General features: G+C 45.8%; 1 protein-coding gene across 1 annotated transcript in view; it reads right to left on the bottom strand.

Moving 5' to 3' along the window:
- The window catches only part of LOC113425668 (heparan sulfate glucosamine 3-O-sulfotransferase 6-like), a 73245-nt gene extending 55752 nt beyond the window's left edge, over positions 1-17493 (bottom strand). Inside the window, exon 1 of the mRNA XM_026687893.2 lies at positions 16818-17493. The gene's annotated coding sequence lies outside the window, so the exon portion shown is untranslated. The remainder of the gene's footprint in view (positions 1-16817) is intronic.
- Between the last annotated feature and the right edge of the window lie 293 nt (positions 17494-17786).

The raw sequence follows: 17786 nt of genomic DNA, 5'->3' as shown, positions 1-17786 counted from the left end.
CCTCTACCTGGAGTAATCAGCAAGTCTTTTTATTTTGTATTCTTATAGTTTTTCCAATTCAGTTGACAGATCTGGAAACTGAGTACCAGGAGGGCAATCCTTGAAACTGGCATATTAGCCTTGGCAAAACCCCGAGACTCTTGTTGTTTTTCTGAAGTTGGGACATTTTGCACCATCCTTTTACCAAACAACAACAACAACAACAACAAAGAATAAAGAATAAAGGCTGCAGGAAGTGATCATTTAGATGCAGTGATGCAAATTGGGTAATCATTACACCTTACCTTTCAAATCCTTAAACAGAATGTAGTGCCCCCTAGTGGGGAATCAGGTATTTTGCCTGGCTGGCCCCTGGTCCAGATGCTAAGCTTGAACCAGCAACTTTCAGATTTTCAGATTAACAGAGTTGGAAGGGACCTTGTAGGTCACCTAGTCCAACCCACCCACCCCCCCGCTCAAGCAGGAGACCTTACACCATTTCTGACAGATGGCAGTCCAGTCTCTTCTTGAAAGCTTCCAGGGATGAAGCTCCCACAACCTCTGAAGGCAACTTCTGTTCCATGGGTTGATTGTTCTCCCTGTCAGAAAGTTTCTCCTTATTTTCAGCTTGAATCTCTCCTTGTTCCGTTTCCGTCCATTATTCCTTGTCTGGCCTTCAGGTGCCTTGGAAAACACCTCGAGCCCTTCCTCCTCTCTGTGGAAGCCCCTCAAATATTGGAAGGCTGCTATCATGTCCCCCCGGTCCTTCTCTTCACTAGACTAGCCAGGCCCAGTTCCTGCAACCGTTCATCGTATGTTTTAGCCTCCAGTTAACAACTTAACTAAACTTAACAACTCCAAACTTAACTCTGTGCTTTCTCTGTTTTGAGTTCCTTCTCTTCAAACCACACGTGGATTAAATACAGCTGAGCGAGCATCATTTTTGGCATTTAGGGATGTTACGGTACTCCCCGAATGGTGGCCATGAGGAATGGAAATCACCGATTCACACCAGGGCTACCATACTGTGCAGAGGCAATAAAAACATCAAATAATGGCAAGGCTGCTCGTCCCCACCTTCTTGAACTGCCAGTAATGTGCCCAGATGACGCTTTCATTCTGTGGTGGGAGAACATTTCCCAAGCAAGCCTTGGATAGTAGCTCTCTGTCAGTTGAATCTTCTTGGAAAGTCTTTTGGGCGCCAGAGAATTCTTGGAAATAAAGATGAAGGATAATGAGGGCTGCAGTAACGCCGGCTAGAACTGCGGAGGGAGCAAGAGGTGCAGCCAGGCGAGCGAGAGTGTCTCTTGCCTGACCTCTACTGGCCATCCATAGGGTGCAGCCAGGGGTTGGATTCAGCCGGTTCAGACCAGTTCGGGCGAACCAGATGTTCAATTTATATCTGGTTCACCGAACTGGTAGTTGAACTGACCGGCTGGCCCCACCCACACTGCCCTTCCCCTCCAAGAAGCCTCCACACGGCCCATTTTTGATGCAGGTAAGTGCAGGAGGCCCTACGGAGGCCCGTGGAGGGCGGAAAACGGGCCTTCTGGAAGTTTGGAAATGGGCCCATTTCCGGCTTCCAGAGGGCCTCTGGAACCCGGGGGAGGCTATTTTCGCCCTCACAGAGGCCCGAGGGAAGCCTCCGGACTCTGGGGAAAGCGAAAAAATGTCCCTCCCAGAAGTTCTAGTAGACCACGCCCACCATGGCCACGCCCACCCAGCAACCGGGCAGCGAACCAGTTGCTCGGATTTTTGAACCCCACCCCTGGGTGCAGCTCAGATATGGGAGCCATGCCGGTCCCCTATTTCCTTTGCAATAAATCCAATTCCCAGATGCAAACTGTGACAATGACTAATAATAATGGCCATCAGAGTCAAGGGTCCTGGGGTTGCCAAGATAAGATATTTCTCTCTGCTACCTTTGTCAATCCATCAAATATATTGAGAAAAGCTTTCTGACCAGAGGTAGGATTCAATTTTTTTAACAACTGGTTCTGTGGGTGTGGCTAAGTTGGTGGGTGTGGCTTGGTGGTCATGTGACTGGCCGGGCGTGGCCAACTCAATATCACTCACATCGAGGCACGCATCTCCTCGCCTAGCCTCTCATGACTGTGGGGATGCTGCAACAGTCGTAAGTGTGAAAAATGGTCATAAGTCACTTTTTTCAGTGCCATTGTAACTTTGAATGGTCACTCCACACAAGCAAAGTACCAGCAAAGGAGGGGAAAAAACTCCAGAGAAGTTCCAGAGACAGGAAGTCTAGTCCTGCCAAGAATGTAATAAGGGCTAACAGAGAGGCAGTTTCTGTAAGCAACACCAGAATGTTTCCTTCCTGCCTTCCTTACAGGATTAGCCCAGTAATTTCTTCTAACAACCGGTTCTCCGAACTGCTTAGAATGTTAACAACTGGTTCTAGCAAAGAGGTGCAAACCTGTAGAATCCCACCCCTGTTTCTGACCAAGACCTGTCCTTTATTAAGAAAGATAAGCCCCCCCCACACACACTTTGTAATCAGCGAGGCTCCCCTAATAATTCTATTCCAAACTTTGCAATAAGCTCTGAAAACAGATTCTTGCTTCCTTCTCTCTGTTCTTAAAAGTGAGAGAACAAGGAGGTGATGTGTCTTTTGGGTTCCAATTCCAACTTATGGAAGGAAGGAAGGGAGGGAGGGAGGGAGGGAGGAAGGAAGGAAGGAAGGAAGGAAAGAAGGAAGGAAGGAAGGAAGGAAGGAAAAAGACAGAAAAAGAGAGAAAGAAAAGAAATGACAGAAACAGAGTGAAAGAAAGAAAAAGAATGAGACAGAAAGAAAGAAAGGGAGATAGAGACACAGAGAAAGGAAGAGACAGAGAAAGAGAGAGAGAAGAAAGAAAGAAGAGGAAGAAAGAAAGGAAAAGGACAGAGAGAGAGAAAGGGAGAGAAAGAAAAGAAATGACAGAGAGGAAGAAAGAAAAATCAGACAGACAGACAGACAGACAGAAAGGGAGAAAGGGAGAAAGGGAGAAAGGGAGATAGAGACACAGAGAAAGAAAAAGACAGAAAGAGAGAGAGAGAAAAAGAGAGAAAGAAAAAAGAAAGAAAGGAAAGAAAGGAAAGAAAGGAAAGAAAGAAAGAAAGAAAGAAAGAAAGAAAGAAAGAAAGAAAGAAAGAAAGAAAGAAAGAAAGAAAGAAAGAAAGAAAGAAAGAAAGAAAGAAAGAAAACAACCCTAACAGGGCTGATGAATCTCCTTTGCAGCCACCAAAAGTGCTTTGAAGAGCCACTTAGGAGCTTAAATCCTGGTATTAACATAAGGCTTTCATTAGCTCACTTTGCAATCCCCACCCAGCTTAAGACTGTGAAAACGCTCGGGCTCCCCTTCCCCTCTTTACAGAAGGGTCAGCCGTAAGCTTTTAAGCCTACTCTCCAAACAATCGGAGTGCCTCGCTCGCCCACTCCCCCCTTGGAGCAGTTTCCTTCTCGGAGCTGGTGTTGCTGTTGATGTCAGAAACACCGGCGGAGACGTGGGGAGAAACAGCCGCTTCCCATTTGCTCAGTCCGAACCTGCCACGTTTAGCTTTGCTCTCTGCCTTCCTTCCTTTCTTATTTATTTATTTATTTTTATTTATTTGATTTGTCAATCGCTTACAAGATAATAGGTATGTATATACATAGTTATGAATACATGAAATGGGTACATATAAGAAAAATAAAAAAGAAACAATAGGACAGGGACGGTAGGCACGTTGGTGCGCTTATGCACGCCCCCTACAGACCTCTTAGGAAAGGGGTGAGGTCAATAGTAGACAGTCTAAGGTTCAAGTTTTTGGGGTTTGGGGAAGAAACTACAGAGTCAGGTAGAGTATTCCAGACATTGACCACTCTGTTGCTGAAGTCGTATTTCCTGCAATCAAGTTTGGTGCGGTTTACCTTGAGTTTGTATCTATTGTGTGCTCTTGTGTTGTTATGGTTGAAGCTGAAGTATTCATTGACAGGTAGGACATTGCAATGTATGATTTTATATACGTACTATACTTAGATCGGACAGAAGGCGGCATAGTTCTAGGTCTTCTAGGTCTAGAATTTCAAGTCTGGTGGCATAAGGTATTCTGCAACGAGTAGAGGAGTGGAGAACTCTTCTTGTGAAATATTTCTGGACTTTCTCAATTGTGCTAATATCAGATACGTAATGTGGGTTCCAGACTGATGAGCTGTATTCGAGTATTGGTCTAGCAAATGTTTTGTATGCTCTAGTTAGTAATGTGATATTACCAGAGAAAAAGCTACGTACTTGCCCCCCCCCACCACTCCATCAAAGCTGCAGAATAGACTGGGGGGGGGGGGGCAGACAGAGGGAAGAAGATCCCTTCCCGGATTGGAACAATTGGGCTGTGTTTGTGAGATGACAGGATTCCCCACTTTTTTTTGGAAAAGTAATTATTAAAATTTGGACACAGTGCGACTTTCCTGGCATTTGTCTTTGCCATACATACATAATGCTCCAACACTGGAGGTTTTTAAGAAGAGATTGGACAACTGTTTGTCTGAAATGGTATAGGGTCTCTTGCTTGAGCAGGGGCTGGACTAGAAGACCTCCAAGGTCCCTTTAACCTGTATTCTATTCTAATTCTAACCTCCAAGGTCCCTTCCAGCTCTATTGTATTCTAACAACTGGTTTGAACCTTATTGGACACTAACAAGATGACCAGGCGGGGAGGGCCTGGGAGAGGGGAAAGTTACTGGGTTTACATGGAAATTCTTTGTGTGTCTAATCACACTTGGCCAATAAAGAATTCTAATTCTAATTCTGATTCTACTCTACTCTACTCTAATTCAATTTATGCAACGCTACTCTACTCTACTCTAGTCTAATTCTATTCTACTATTCTATTCTATTGTATTCTACTCTACTCTAACTATTCTATTTTATTCTATTGTATTCTACTCTGCTCTACTCTACTCTACTTCTATTCTACTCTACTCTACTCTAATTCTGTTGTATTCTACTCTATTCTAATTCTATTCTATTCTACTCTAATTCTATTCTATTCTACTCTAATTCTATTCTATTCTATTGTATTCTACTCTACTCTAATTCTATTTTATTCTACTCTAATTCTATTCTATTCTATTTTATTCTACTCTACTCTACTCTAATTCTATTCTATTCTGTTCTATTTTATTCTACTCTACTCTACTCTAATTCTATTCTATTCTATTCTATTCTATTCTATTCTATTCTATTCTATTCTATTCTATTCTATTCTATTCTATTCTATTCTATTCTAAATCCTCAGATCTGGCTTTGCTTAGGCTGTAACCACTTGGCTTTAGTAAAAGTATATCTTGAACCGCAAATGGAGTCCAGGATCTTTCTTTCTTAAATGTCCAAGCTGGGACAGGGAAAGGATGACCAAGTTTTCTTTAAAAAAAAAAACCCAATACATTTCCCTGAGAAGGGAAGCAAACATTCCAGGCTGAAATCCTCAAATTCTGAAGTGTTTGTCCTGACCCTGAAAAACTTCTCCAAAATCAGCACCTGATATTTCAGAGTTGGGGTGTTTTTCCCTCAGAGGGTTTTTGTTTTTTTGTTTTTTTGTTATTTTTGCACACTCCTCATCTCTGTCCCTGCCTGGGAACCCAAACCTGTTTGCCAGGTTGAGTCAATTTGCTTTGACTAGAATTACCTGGGCTGCATTCAAAGAGTTTGCACACAAAGAGCTTGATTTGGTTTTCACTGTAACACAGATAACAGTTCAATTGCAAGCATATCGGCCCTGGAAATCTATACACTAGTAACAGGAATACCAGAAAAACAACAGAGAAAACTGACATTTTATCATCTTCCCCTAACTCACTGAGCGTTGTGATTCGCCGGCAGCCGGTGCATATGGCAGCGGAATCGGACAGTGGGGAAGAACGGGGACCAGTCTGGAGAGGACTCGGATGAGGGTCCTGCATCTGATGCAGAGATGGGGCCAGGACCATCTGGGAGTGGGGTGCTGCCTTTGGAGCCTCCGGAGTCTGGTAGAAGCGAGGCAGAGGAACAAGGGGAGCCTGTTCCCAGTGTGTATGTGCACAGAGCTGCTAGAAGGCAAGAGAAGCTGAGACAAAAGGGGCAACTTTGGAGTGAGGCTGGGAGGTGACTGCCCCTCCCATCAGGTATAAAGGACTGGCAAAGATGACAAAACCTTTGCAGGAAGCAAAGTCATTTGCTCGGTTCAGATTCATTCTTGCAGCTCTTTGTACTTCAGTTGGTTTTTTTTTTCTAGTTCATTTGATACTTCTGTTATTGGCAGAAAAGAAAGGTGGGTGCTTATCTCGAGGGACTGTTTGAGATTAATTCCGGCTGGGAATGAAAACAATTCCCGGCGTTGCCATAAAATAAGTCTTGTTTTTAAAATAAGCGTGTGCGTAATTACGGTCTCAGAAGCCTTGGTCAGAACACTGGTGTTTCAACTCTCAAAGTTTAAAACCAGGGAGAGTTTATAGATAGATATTATCTTTGGTGTCCCAAAAGATGCCAAGGAATGTTACCTTTGTTTGCAAAAGTTAGGCAAGATGTGGGCCAGTGATGGGATTCAAATTGTTTTACCACCAGTTCAGTGGGCGTGGCTTGCTGGACGTGGCTTGCTGGGGTGCTTTGCCTAACACCGTTGTGCAGCTTTCCCCATACCAGCTGAGACCTTGCAGTGCCAATCAGGTGAGAGGATAAAGAAAACTCTGCACTTTTCTCTTCATTTTCCTCTCAGTGGATTGATTTTTTTTCTCTCCTCTCGGCTGATCATCGGATTTTTTGTTTTTACTACCAGATCGGCTGAAACAGTCCAAACCGGTAGTATACCACTACTGATGTGGGCTCTTCCTACAGACCTCGTTTGACACTCAAAACTTCAGCTGCTCAGTCCAGACACAATCTGCACTTTTACATATTTCCCAGGGAGTCTTACATTTCATCTACCAGCAAGACGCTCTAGAACAGGGATCACCAACCTTTTGGACCTCAGGGGCCACCAAACTCATAATTGTAAATCCCGTGGACCAGAGACCCTGGGAAAATCCCCAAAAAAGTCTGCAGGAAAATTTCCCACCCCATTTTCCTACCAATCAATCATTCTTTACTTGGGATCGCAGGATACTGTCTCAAGCTCTGTTCTCAGGGGGTGGGGAGAGAGAGAGAGAGAGAGACTTTTGGCTTCATGCAAGGAAAGCAGAAGAAGCAACAGAAATCTTTCTTTCTCTCCCACAAACTCCACCAGAAATTAGTCTTTGTGAGACTTGTCATGCTGGCGCAGCCTCTTGGAGTAGGATGCCTAGCAGGGTCCCAAACACTCATTTCTGGCAGAGTTTGGGGGAGAGAAAGAAAGATTTTTGCTGCTTTCCTTGCATGCAGCCAAAATCTGAAGCAGAAAGAAGCAGAAAGAAGCAGCCCAGTGGCCAGGCAAGGCGCGTGGGGTAAGTGGGGCAAGTTCCCCCCTCCCCTCAGTACCTCGCGTTGTTCACAATGCAAGCGACGCAAGCCTTGTGTTCCCACGGGCCATGTGGGTGGTGCAGCCTTGTGTTCCTGCGCAACCTGGATTAATTGCTTTGGGGGTGACATTTCTCTGCGGACCACCAAAATTTTCTCATGGACCACCAGTGGTCCCCGGCTCACTGGTTGGCGACCACTGCTCTAGAAGACCACACCTGCACCACACTCTAATTAGTTTGCTTAATCATGACTTATAAAAAAAAAAAAAAACACAATTCTCTGGCATGTTAAATCAACTCTACCTCCTCACTGTGGCTTGGTGGTCATGTGACTGGGTTGGCATGGCCAATTCAATGTCACTCATGTTGAGGGGCACTTCACCTCATCCGGCCTCTCATGACTGTGGGGATGCTGCAACAGTCGTAAGAGTGAAAAACAGTCATAAGACACTTTTTTCAGTGCCATTGTAACTTTGAATGGTCACTCCATACAAGCAAAGTACCAGCAAAGGAGAGGAAAAAAACTCCAGAAAGGTTCCTGAGACAGGAAGTCTAGACCTGCCAAGAATGTAATAAGGGTTAACGGAGAGGCAGTTTCTGTAAGCAACACCAGAATGTTTCCTTCCTGCCTTCCTTACAGGATGAGCCCAGTCATTTCTTCTAACAACTGGTTCTCCGAACTGCTTAGAATGTTAACAACCGGTTCTAGCGAATAAGTGCGAACTGGTAGAATCCCACCCCTGCCCTACTCCAAAAATAAGCCCCAGTTAAGATCGTCAGCCAGACACAAATTTAGTACTGTATTTCCCTTAAAATAAGACCTAATCGGAAAATAAGCCCCAATGCGTCTTTTGGAGCAAAAATTAACATAAAACCCGGTCTTATTTTCAGGGAAACACAGTAGTCTTTTTTTTTAAAAAAAGGAGTGGGACTCTGATTGTTTGATCACAGTTGCCATCTTGATTTTTCTGACTCGTCTCGCCCCGTTCATGATAATCCTAAACTGGGAAAGTGTCAAGTGTCCGTAGTTTCGATTCTCAAAATTAACCCCCATGATTCATGAGATTGCCAAAAATCAAAAGGAAGATCAGGAAAAATGCGTGAAGTTTCAGCAATAAGTCTAGGTCTCTCCAAGAAACTGCGATACTCGGAGCAATCTGTCCTGTTTTGATGGGGGAAGAGCTGGTGCGTGACATGTTACCGACCCCCTGAGCTACACGGTTACACCCATATGCGTGTGAAGTTCTCCGAAACCCTGAAGCAATCCGGCACGCCTGCTTGTTCAGAAAGAGTTGTAAATACACACTGGCTATTTGCAGGCGAAATGAATAAACACTTTCTTCTAAACTCGCCACCAACCACAAAATGTTTTTCTGAGCCACTTTTATGCATAAAGAGGAATCATTCACGTGCCATCTTAAGCTATTACTGTTATTAGCCGTAGAAATATGGCATGAAGAAGAATGAACACACCACTGATTGAATCTGGAGAGCGTTGCGGATGTTCTGATGGCTGCATGATTTGAATTTAAAGGCTATGCTTAGATCCCAATTATCTGCTGGTCTCCCTCCTCAAACTCTAATCTACTCAGAAAAATGCAAGAGGAGATAGAAAGGAAGGACAGCTAACCAGGAATCGGTCAAGCAAGCCAAGATTATTTCTCCGACTCACAAAACCGGCTCTGTTAACTATGATTAAAACACACCAGGGCTCACTAGGAGCATGAAAACAGCGCACCATTTACTAAACGAAATACAGAAAAAAAAACCAAACAAAATAAAAATGGAAAATGAACAAAACAGATTCTTATCTTCATGCATAACTTTTTGGAGTGCCTTCCCTCACAGACCAGGGTGGAAATGGGGGTTACCCACTCAACACCCAGAAAATTAATATTAAATTAAAAGGGTAGCATAACCACCCGGGTGAATATAGGTAGTCGTGGATTTACCACCACAATCGAGCCCAAACTTTCTGTTGTTAAGTGAGACATTTATTAAGTGAGTTTTGCCCTATTTTATGACCTTCCTTGCTACAGTCATTAAGTGAATCACTGCAGTTGATAAATTAGTAACTTGGTTATTAAGTGAATCTGGTTTCCCTCCCCCTTGATTTTGCTTATCACAAGATTGCATAAGGGGATCACGTGACCCTGGGATACAGCAACGGTCACAAGTATGAACCAGTCACCAAGCATCTGAATGTTGATATACAGGGGTATGCTTCAAAGGTCATAACTGTGAAAAACAATCGTAAGTTGCTCTTTTTTTTTTTTTGGTGCCATCGTAATTTTAAACGGTCTCTAAAGGAATTGTTGTAAGTCAAGGACTACCTGTATATATTAATCCCATGACTGAGAGAAGATTGAGAGAAGCTATTTAATTGAGCAAGCAGGTGACCAAGCCAGGGGTGGGATTCTACTGGTTTGGACTGGTTCGGGCGACCTGGTTGTTAAATGTACATCAGGTTTGCCAAATCGGCATTTGAACCGACCGGCTGGCCCCACCCACCCCTCCCCTCCCAGGAGTCTCCACGTGGCCCATTTTTGATGGAGGTAAGTGCAGGATCTGCGTGGAGGCTCTGGGAAGGGGGAAAACGGGCCTTCCGGAAGTACCGCAAGTCTGGAAATGGGCCTGTTTCTGGCTTCCGGAGGGCTTCCATAGCTCGGCGGAGGCCATTTTCGCCCTCCCAGAGGCCCGAGGGAAGCCTCCGGACCCTTGAGAAGGCAGAAAACAGCCCTCCCGGAAGTTCCGGTAGGCCACACCCACCATGGCCACGCCCACCCAGCAACTGGACAGCAAACCGGTTGCTGGGATATTTGAATCCCACCCTTGAACCAAGGCCCATCGATCTGAACCTGGGAACAACCTGGGGAGGTGAAGGAACTTTGGGATTCTCTCAGAAAACTTTAAATGAATTTAGCCTCCACGCTGCCAAGAAGAGTGTCTTCCTTGACTGAGCTGAAACATGTTTTAAAACCGCACTTTGCCTCTTCACTGAATTTAATTGTGGCAAGAAATCATTAAGAGGGATGGTTATTGCTTGTTTACCTGTTGCAACCTCACCCCTTTTCCACTGTAGCTAGAATTCATCAGTCTAGCTGTGCCCGGACAGGTGGGGTTTGCAAAACCTTCCCTGCACTTATCTGAATTTAGCCTGTTGCATAGCTGTTCACTGCCGCAGGAGTAACTAAAACTCCTTTTTCTAAACTTGAGGTTTAGCCTAAGCCCTAGGGAAATATAACCCAAACCTTTTAAGATGTTTAGATTAGGGGCACCGGCAGTGTGTGTGTTTGTAGCAAAACAACAACAACAACAACAACAACATAACAGCCACACTGGCACAACATGATGCACGTAGAAAAGGGAAGTCTCCAGAGGTGATTTTGCAGCTGCAGTTTTGCCTGGCTTTAGGCCTCTCTGCAAATGCTGCTGGTTTGAATTAATGATTTCCTTAAGTCCTGGACGGTCATAAATGCGTTTGTGCCAACAAGGAAAACTGTTCTACTTCTTGCTTTATTCATTTACTGATTCAATTTGCATCCTGCCCTCTCTATTGAATCGGACAGTCTTCTTCTGCTCCAAACTCAAGGGTTAAAAGGGTTTAGCAATCTGGGGAATTACTCATGGCTTTCTAACTGAAGGTTTCTTTTGTTATTAACAAAGGGCCCAAGTTGCAGAAAAAGGTAGGGCTAAGAAAAGCATCAAAAAAACACACCAGGGAAAGATACTACCCTTTGCCTTTTGTTGAGTTGCATAATATATTTACAAAGCAAAAGAACTTCTTTCTTTAAGGAATGACAAATGCTGATCAGAGGCCATCTATGAAATATTTCAAGCTGGATCCACAGACCTGCATTCAGGATTAAACACTGCATGGGAAAATAGAAAGAGACTTGGGTCGGTGCAGAAGGAGTTAGTGGCTCAAAATATTATTATTATTTTTAAACCATTTAAATCGAACAATTCCACAGGTGCAGGAGGTGGGGTCAACATGCTGGCAATTAAAAGCTTTTGGCACAATTTGGAATTTCTCCGCTTAGTCAACTATTTCAGAAATGTTGACACTACTTTAAAAGATTCCCCCAGGAGCTCAGCTTCTACAATTCTTTCTCCAACCCCCAAGCACATATCCACACCCAGATTTAAATATATCTCCATCCCCCTGCAACCGTATGCAATCTTAGATATACCTGAGCCAACTTTCTCTGCCAAAAGGAAAACGAGTAAAAGAAACAGACGTAAGTTTAACAAGCTTACAAACAAGAAAGGGAGGGGAACGAAAGATAAACGTTAAAGCCAGTAGGTTTAGTTCCTACTTTTTACACAGATCAAGAGATTATGATGGAGCTGCAGTTAAGGCTGAGAACTGAGCAGGTGGTTAACTCTTCTCTGGAAAACCACGGGGAGGTGTACCATTTAATCTTCAGCACGGTTAGACCGAAGTAAACATTGCCAGAACTTTGACTGGCTCTTAGCAGAGGACAACACTTGGTTAAACCTGTCTAATTCTAAAGCCCAGCAGGATTTAGTCTGGGTTGGTCCTGAGGAACCACCAGAAAATTTCAGGACCTTAGATTACTTAGAGTAGTGTTTTTTGTTTTTTTTTTCAAATCTTGGCATCTTGAAGATGCTTATACTTCAATCCCAGAATTCTGCAGCCACCAAAAATGACTTGTATAGTGTTGCCAACAAGATTACTTGTTGCTTGTACTTATTACTGGAGGCTAAAAGATATGATGAATGGTTGCAGGAACTGGGCACGGCTAGTCTAGGGAAGAGAAGGACCAGGGGAGACAGGAGAGCAGTGCTCCAATATTTGGGGGGTGCCACAGACAGAAGGTAGTCAAACTATTTCCCGAAGCACCTAAAAGCCAGACAAGGAATAATAGATGGAAACTGAACAAGGAGAGATTCAACCTGGAAATAAGGAGAAACTTTCTGACAGTGAGAACCATCAACCCATGGAACAGAAGTTGCCTTCAGAAGTTGTGAGAGCTTCATCGCTGGAGGCTTTCAAGAAGAGACTGGGCTGCCATTTGTCAGAAATGGTGTAGGGTCTCCTGCTTGGGCAGGGGGTTAGACTAGATGACCTACAAGGTCCCTTCCAACTCTGTTAATCTGTTATTTACACCAGTGGATCTACATTACTACTTACTGAGCTTAACTGAAATGGCAAGTTTAAGATTAGGTTCACATGTTATGAGCATGTTAAAATACATGTTATGTTGACATAACATGGGATTACCCCAGCTCATGAAGCATTACGGCTGCCTGTTAAGACCATGCCTGGGTACCAGCAACCTAAATGATTCAGCTTCTATTAATCAATTTACATATATCATATCTGAGATGTATTTGAAAAAGGGAGGAGCTTTGATCACGTGATCATGGGTTGCCATCTTGGCTTTTTTTCATTGCATGGACTACTTGTTACGACAGAGTTTCAAAGTATACAAGTACTGTTTGGAATTACAGTGGAGACAAGGCAGCACCCCGTGGGGGGTCAAGGCGGCACCCCGTGGGACTACTGTGGGACTTCTGAATACAAACTGACAAAGTTCTGGAACACAATACCCTGGATATCACGATTGTGGAGAAGAAAAAAGTGTGGATCATCGACTTTGCCATCATACCTGGTGATAGCAGAATCGACGAGAAACAACTTGAAAAAGTCACCAGATATCAGGACTTGAGAATCGAACTGCAGAGACTCTGGCATAAACCAGTGCAGGTGGTTCCAGTGGTACTCGGTACACTGGGTGCTGTGTCTAAGACCTAGGCAAGCACTTAAAAACAATTGGAGCTGACAAAATCACCATTGGTCAGCTGCAGAAGGCCACCTTACTGGGATCTGCTCGCATAATCCGCGAATACATCACGCAGTCCTAAACACTTGGGAAGTGTTTGACTAGCGATTTGTGATATGAAACCCAGCATGGTTATCTCGTTTGCTGTGTATACTGTCATTTTTGTGTATTATAATAATAATACTAATAATACTAATAATACTAATACTAATACTAATACTAATACTAATACTAATACTAATAATACTAATACTAATACTAATACTAATAATAATAATAATAATAATAATAATAATAATAATAATAATAATAATAATAATAATAATAAAAAAATCATTATTGTGCCCACCTGCCCTATAACACCAAACAAATACACTGGGATATTAATTTATGAAACAACCTGGATCATTGTATGTGCTTAGATGCTGATGTGTTTCTGTAACCCCCTGAGCCATAAGCTTTTCAATTTAGCCTTGTCATGGGGGCCTGGCTGGTTGTTGTCTCCCCTCCAGAAATGAGCCACCCCAGTGCTAAGATCTCATAACAGGAAATTAAGGCGTTTGCAAAATGTGATTTTACCCAGAGGCCGATTTGCATACATTGACATTGAATTGAAAAGGCTTTTTTAAAAAAAAAAAAAAAAGGGTGGGTGGGTGGGGGGAAACAAGAAGTTGCGAAAAGCGCTAATGTTTTGCTCGGATGATCCCCCACGTGGGATCTGACGGGATCTGACAGGATCACTGCTTCTGGGGGCCTGATCGCTCCAGCGGCAGGATTCGAACAGTGAAACAGCGCCATGCCTTTCTGAAACGGGAAGAGGATTGTAAAGTCCTCAACAGGCTCTCCTGCCATTATGAGGGGGACCTGGCTCTTTTCACAGCTTCTCTCCAAGAAACTCTTTGTCCAGTCAATTAAGAATGCACAAAGGTCTGGGTGCAAGGAGCAGACCTTCTGCAATTCTTCCAACCATTCCCCCCCCCCCCCCACACACACTCCACTTCTTCTTTTGTTTATATATTTTGCTCAAGAAGTTTGAATTTCTTGGGTGTGTGTGTGGGGGGAAACAGAAGCTTCATTATCCTGCTGTTACACCAGGGATAATGCATATCCATGGCTTGAAATGAAGCCCCCCCAGTTCTTAACTCTAAATGCTTTTATTGATTTTTGGAAGCATTCATCATCACAAGGAGCTGGAGGCCTGTCGTGATCCCAGGAGCAACACAACAAAACCCAAATCCCCGAGAGAGGCTCTCGAGACCAATACAAAAAAACGAAAAGGGTTTTTATTATTCTGTTCAAATCAAGTTTGCAATAGACTTGAAGCTGTTGTGCACGCCATTTATTTATATGTACAGCGAGGTATATATATATATACCCCCTGACATCAAGAACTAGTAGCCGGTTCACAAACCATTAATCAAATTAGTTATAAAATAGCTAATTGGGGAAGAAACTGCAAAAGGCAACTGAGAAGAAGAAGAAGAAGCCGAAGATTAAAGGCAAACTTTCTCTTCCACATAGTATTTATTCCTGCCTCTCTCCACATAAAGGCAGCACTTTTGATTTAGCTAATAAGTGCTACCGTGCAGCGTTTCTGCTTGTTTATTTGAAAGACATTTCCCAGGATCTGACTCTGAAATTATCCTTTTTTGAGGGCTGCTCAAAAGGGGAAGGAAACCCCAAGAAGTTTAGACCCTGATTTCAAATCTATCTCACCGTTGTCTTCTGAGGTTGCATTCAGGGGAACCCAAATTTGCAGGAAATCATTACTCACACAAGAGAAGAGAAGGAATGTAGAAGAAGAAGAAGAAAAACAAAGGATGGAGAAATAAGGACAACTAGAAGGCTGAAAATGGGATCAGAGCATCAACCATCCTGATTTCACTTTCAACAGGGTGGAAGTGAACCCAACTTTGCAGAAAATTATTATTCACACAAGAGAAGGAACGTAGAAGAAGAAGAAGAAAAGGATGGGGAAATAAGGGCAATTAGAAGGCTGAAAATGGGATCAGAGCATCTACCATCCTGACTTCGCTTTCAAGATAGTGTGGAGAGGAAGGGGCTATAAGAACAGAAAATTTCTGCAGAAGAATAGAAAAGGCTCAAAGCCTAAAACCACAGAACAAGAGGAGAAATACCTGAAACTCAATTAATCATCTGGGTTTTATTTTTTTAAAGGGGGTTTCATAGCCGATTCTCTTTTGTTAACTTTTTGCCTTTGTGAAATCTAGAGCCCCTTTGAAGTCACAGAAGCAGACAAGCCGCCATAGACTTCAAAAGCAGAGGCAGCTTTCAGCCTGGGAAAGTCAGGATTTCTTTTCTACCCGAGATCCCATAATAGAAACTATTATAAAAAGGACGAGGAAGGTAGAAAAAGCAGCTGTTGAATTGGGCTCAGGGTTTCATCCATTGTGGAACAGAGCTGGGCTCATCATCTTCCAGAGTCGCCCGGTGTCTAGCAACGAAGTCTTGTCTGAACAAGGCTGCAGCAGCGATCAGGGAAGAAACTTTTTGAACTCCTGGCTGCTGTCAGCCGTTGCCATTTAAAAACCAGACCGGTTGACCCCTTTTGCAGGAGGACCTCCTAACACAAGGGAAGGGGCTAGGGAGGAGAAAGACACCATCATCAATGCAACCTCCCAAGTTTGCGGCAGCGCTGCTGAATTTCCAAAGAAAATCCAACCGTTAGGTTGAGTTATTTGTGCCTGTCCAAAGCAAAACTTTACTGAACGGGGGAAGCAACCTGCGCAAAGCAGAGGGACAACTCCAGTGGAAATGGTTCGGGGCAACGTTTCTTCTTAGCAGAGCCAGAGTGGGCAGGCAGGCAGTGGCACAACGTTAGTTTATTTATTTCGCGCAGAGGTCTCCAAACGGGGCAACTTTAAGGCTTGTGGACTTCCACTCTCAGAATTCTCCAGCCAGCTACGTGGAAGTCTACAAGTCTTAAAGTTGCCCAGTTTGGAGACCCCTGATTTAGCGTATGGCAGCGGCACGAAGTAAATCAATAAAAACCCAAAGGGCAAAAAAATAAAATAAATAAAATAAAAGCGGATTCGAGGAGGAAGAGGACGGACGCGGGAGGAGGCATTGGGGGGCTCTTCAGCCCTCTGCGGGGTGGCCAGATGAATAATTGAGTTTTGGACCGGGCCGAAGGAACCGTCCTCCTGGCTTGGCTCATTAGACCCATTTTGCTAACTACACCACCCATTTCCCACTTTCATCCCGCTCCTGTCTTCTAGAGGATTTCCCACTTCCATCCCATCCCAGGCAAGTTGGGGAAGGCCGGCCGGGATCGGCTCTGCTCGGAGCTGGGAAACTATCATTTCCAGCCCTCAGAACGGAAGGAGCTTCTTGGATGAAGAAGCGAAACGTCTTCCAGCAAATAAGCAAAGACCGTCCAGTTGCCTTTTGGGGGCGGGGCGGGGGTGGTGAAAGCGCCTTGGGGGACATTTTCCAACCCGGAGCAGCTCCGGAGACCGGGCGGAGGGGCCCAGGGGCTCCAAGCCAGCGCAGCGCTGGATGGCGGGGGCGAGGGCGCAAGTGGCGCGCAACCTCCTTGCCCGGGGACGGAGCCCTCTTACCTGTACCAGAGCAGCCCCTTCTCGTAGCAGCGGTCGAAAAAGTGCGGCTCTGCCCCGACGGCTCGCACGTCCGGGTGGACGCGCAGGAACTCGAGCAGCGCGCGAGTCCCGCCTTTCTTCACGCCGACGATGATGGCCTGCGGGAACTTTTTCTGGCCGGAGCCGCTGGCCACGGGCAGAGCCCCGGCCGGAGCATCGGGGGCATCGGGCGCGTCTTCCTCGGCTCCGGCGGCTTCGTCTTCTTCCTCCTCCTCCTCCTCCTCTTCTTCCTCTTCCTGCCCGGGGGCTCAGGAGGGCGCTGGGGAAGAGGGGCGGGCGGGCCTGGGGGGCCAGCCGGGCGGGCCGGACCGGCGGAGGGGCTGGCAGGGGCCGGTCAGGCAGTAGAAGAAGTAGGTGCAGAGGAGCAGCATGGCCAGGGCGAGCGGGGCGCGCGGAAGCCCCCAGCGGCCCGCCGCGGCTACATCCCATGGGCGGTGGGCGCCCCCGGGCAAGGCGGAGTCCTGGCGGCGGGCTGGGGCGGCGAGGGCATCGCTCCCCCGGAGGGCGCGGGCCGGGCCGTCCCCTCGCCGCTCCCTAGGCAGCCGAGCCGGCCCCGGTCCGGTCCTTTCAGCCCCCACCCAGCCTTGTTTGGGCGCCGCCCCCCCGGGCCGCGGCGCACTTGCCCTCCCGACCGGCTTCTTCTTCTGCTGCTGCTGCTGCTGCTTCGCTCGCCAGCCCAGCCTTCACCCGGCGCGGGGCGGGGCGCGGCGAGGCGGGGCTGGAGAGACGCACCTTCCTGCCCCGCCGGCTCCCGGGCCGGCTCGTCCTCTGGCAGTCGCCCCGCTTTCCCACCAAGCCTTCCCTGGGTAGGCAGGGAGCCCCAGCCGGCGCTACCCCGGGGGGCAAGCGCCTTGGAGAGGAGCTGCCACCCCAGGAGACGCGCAGCGGCGGGGCTGTGCGGGACTTCGCTTCTCCCTCGGCCGGGGGCCA

Source organism: Notechis scutatus, chromosome 12 (genome assembly GCF_049901735.1).
Source record: "Notechis scutatus isolate UNSWTSFEM ecotype Mainland chromosome 12, rNotScu1.2, whole genome shotgun sequence".
Lineage (NCBI taxonomy): Eukaryota > Metazoa > Chordata > Lepidosauria > Squamata > Elapidae > Notechis > Notechis scutatus.
Note: the sequence above shows the minus strand (reverse complement) of the source record. Positions and strands in the feature narration are given on the sequence as shown.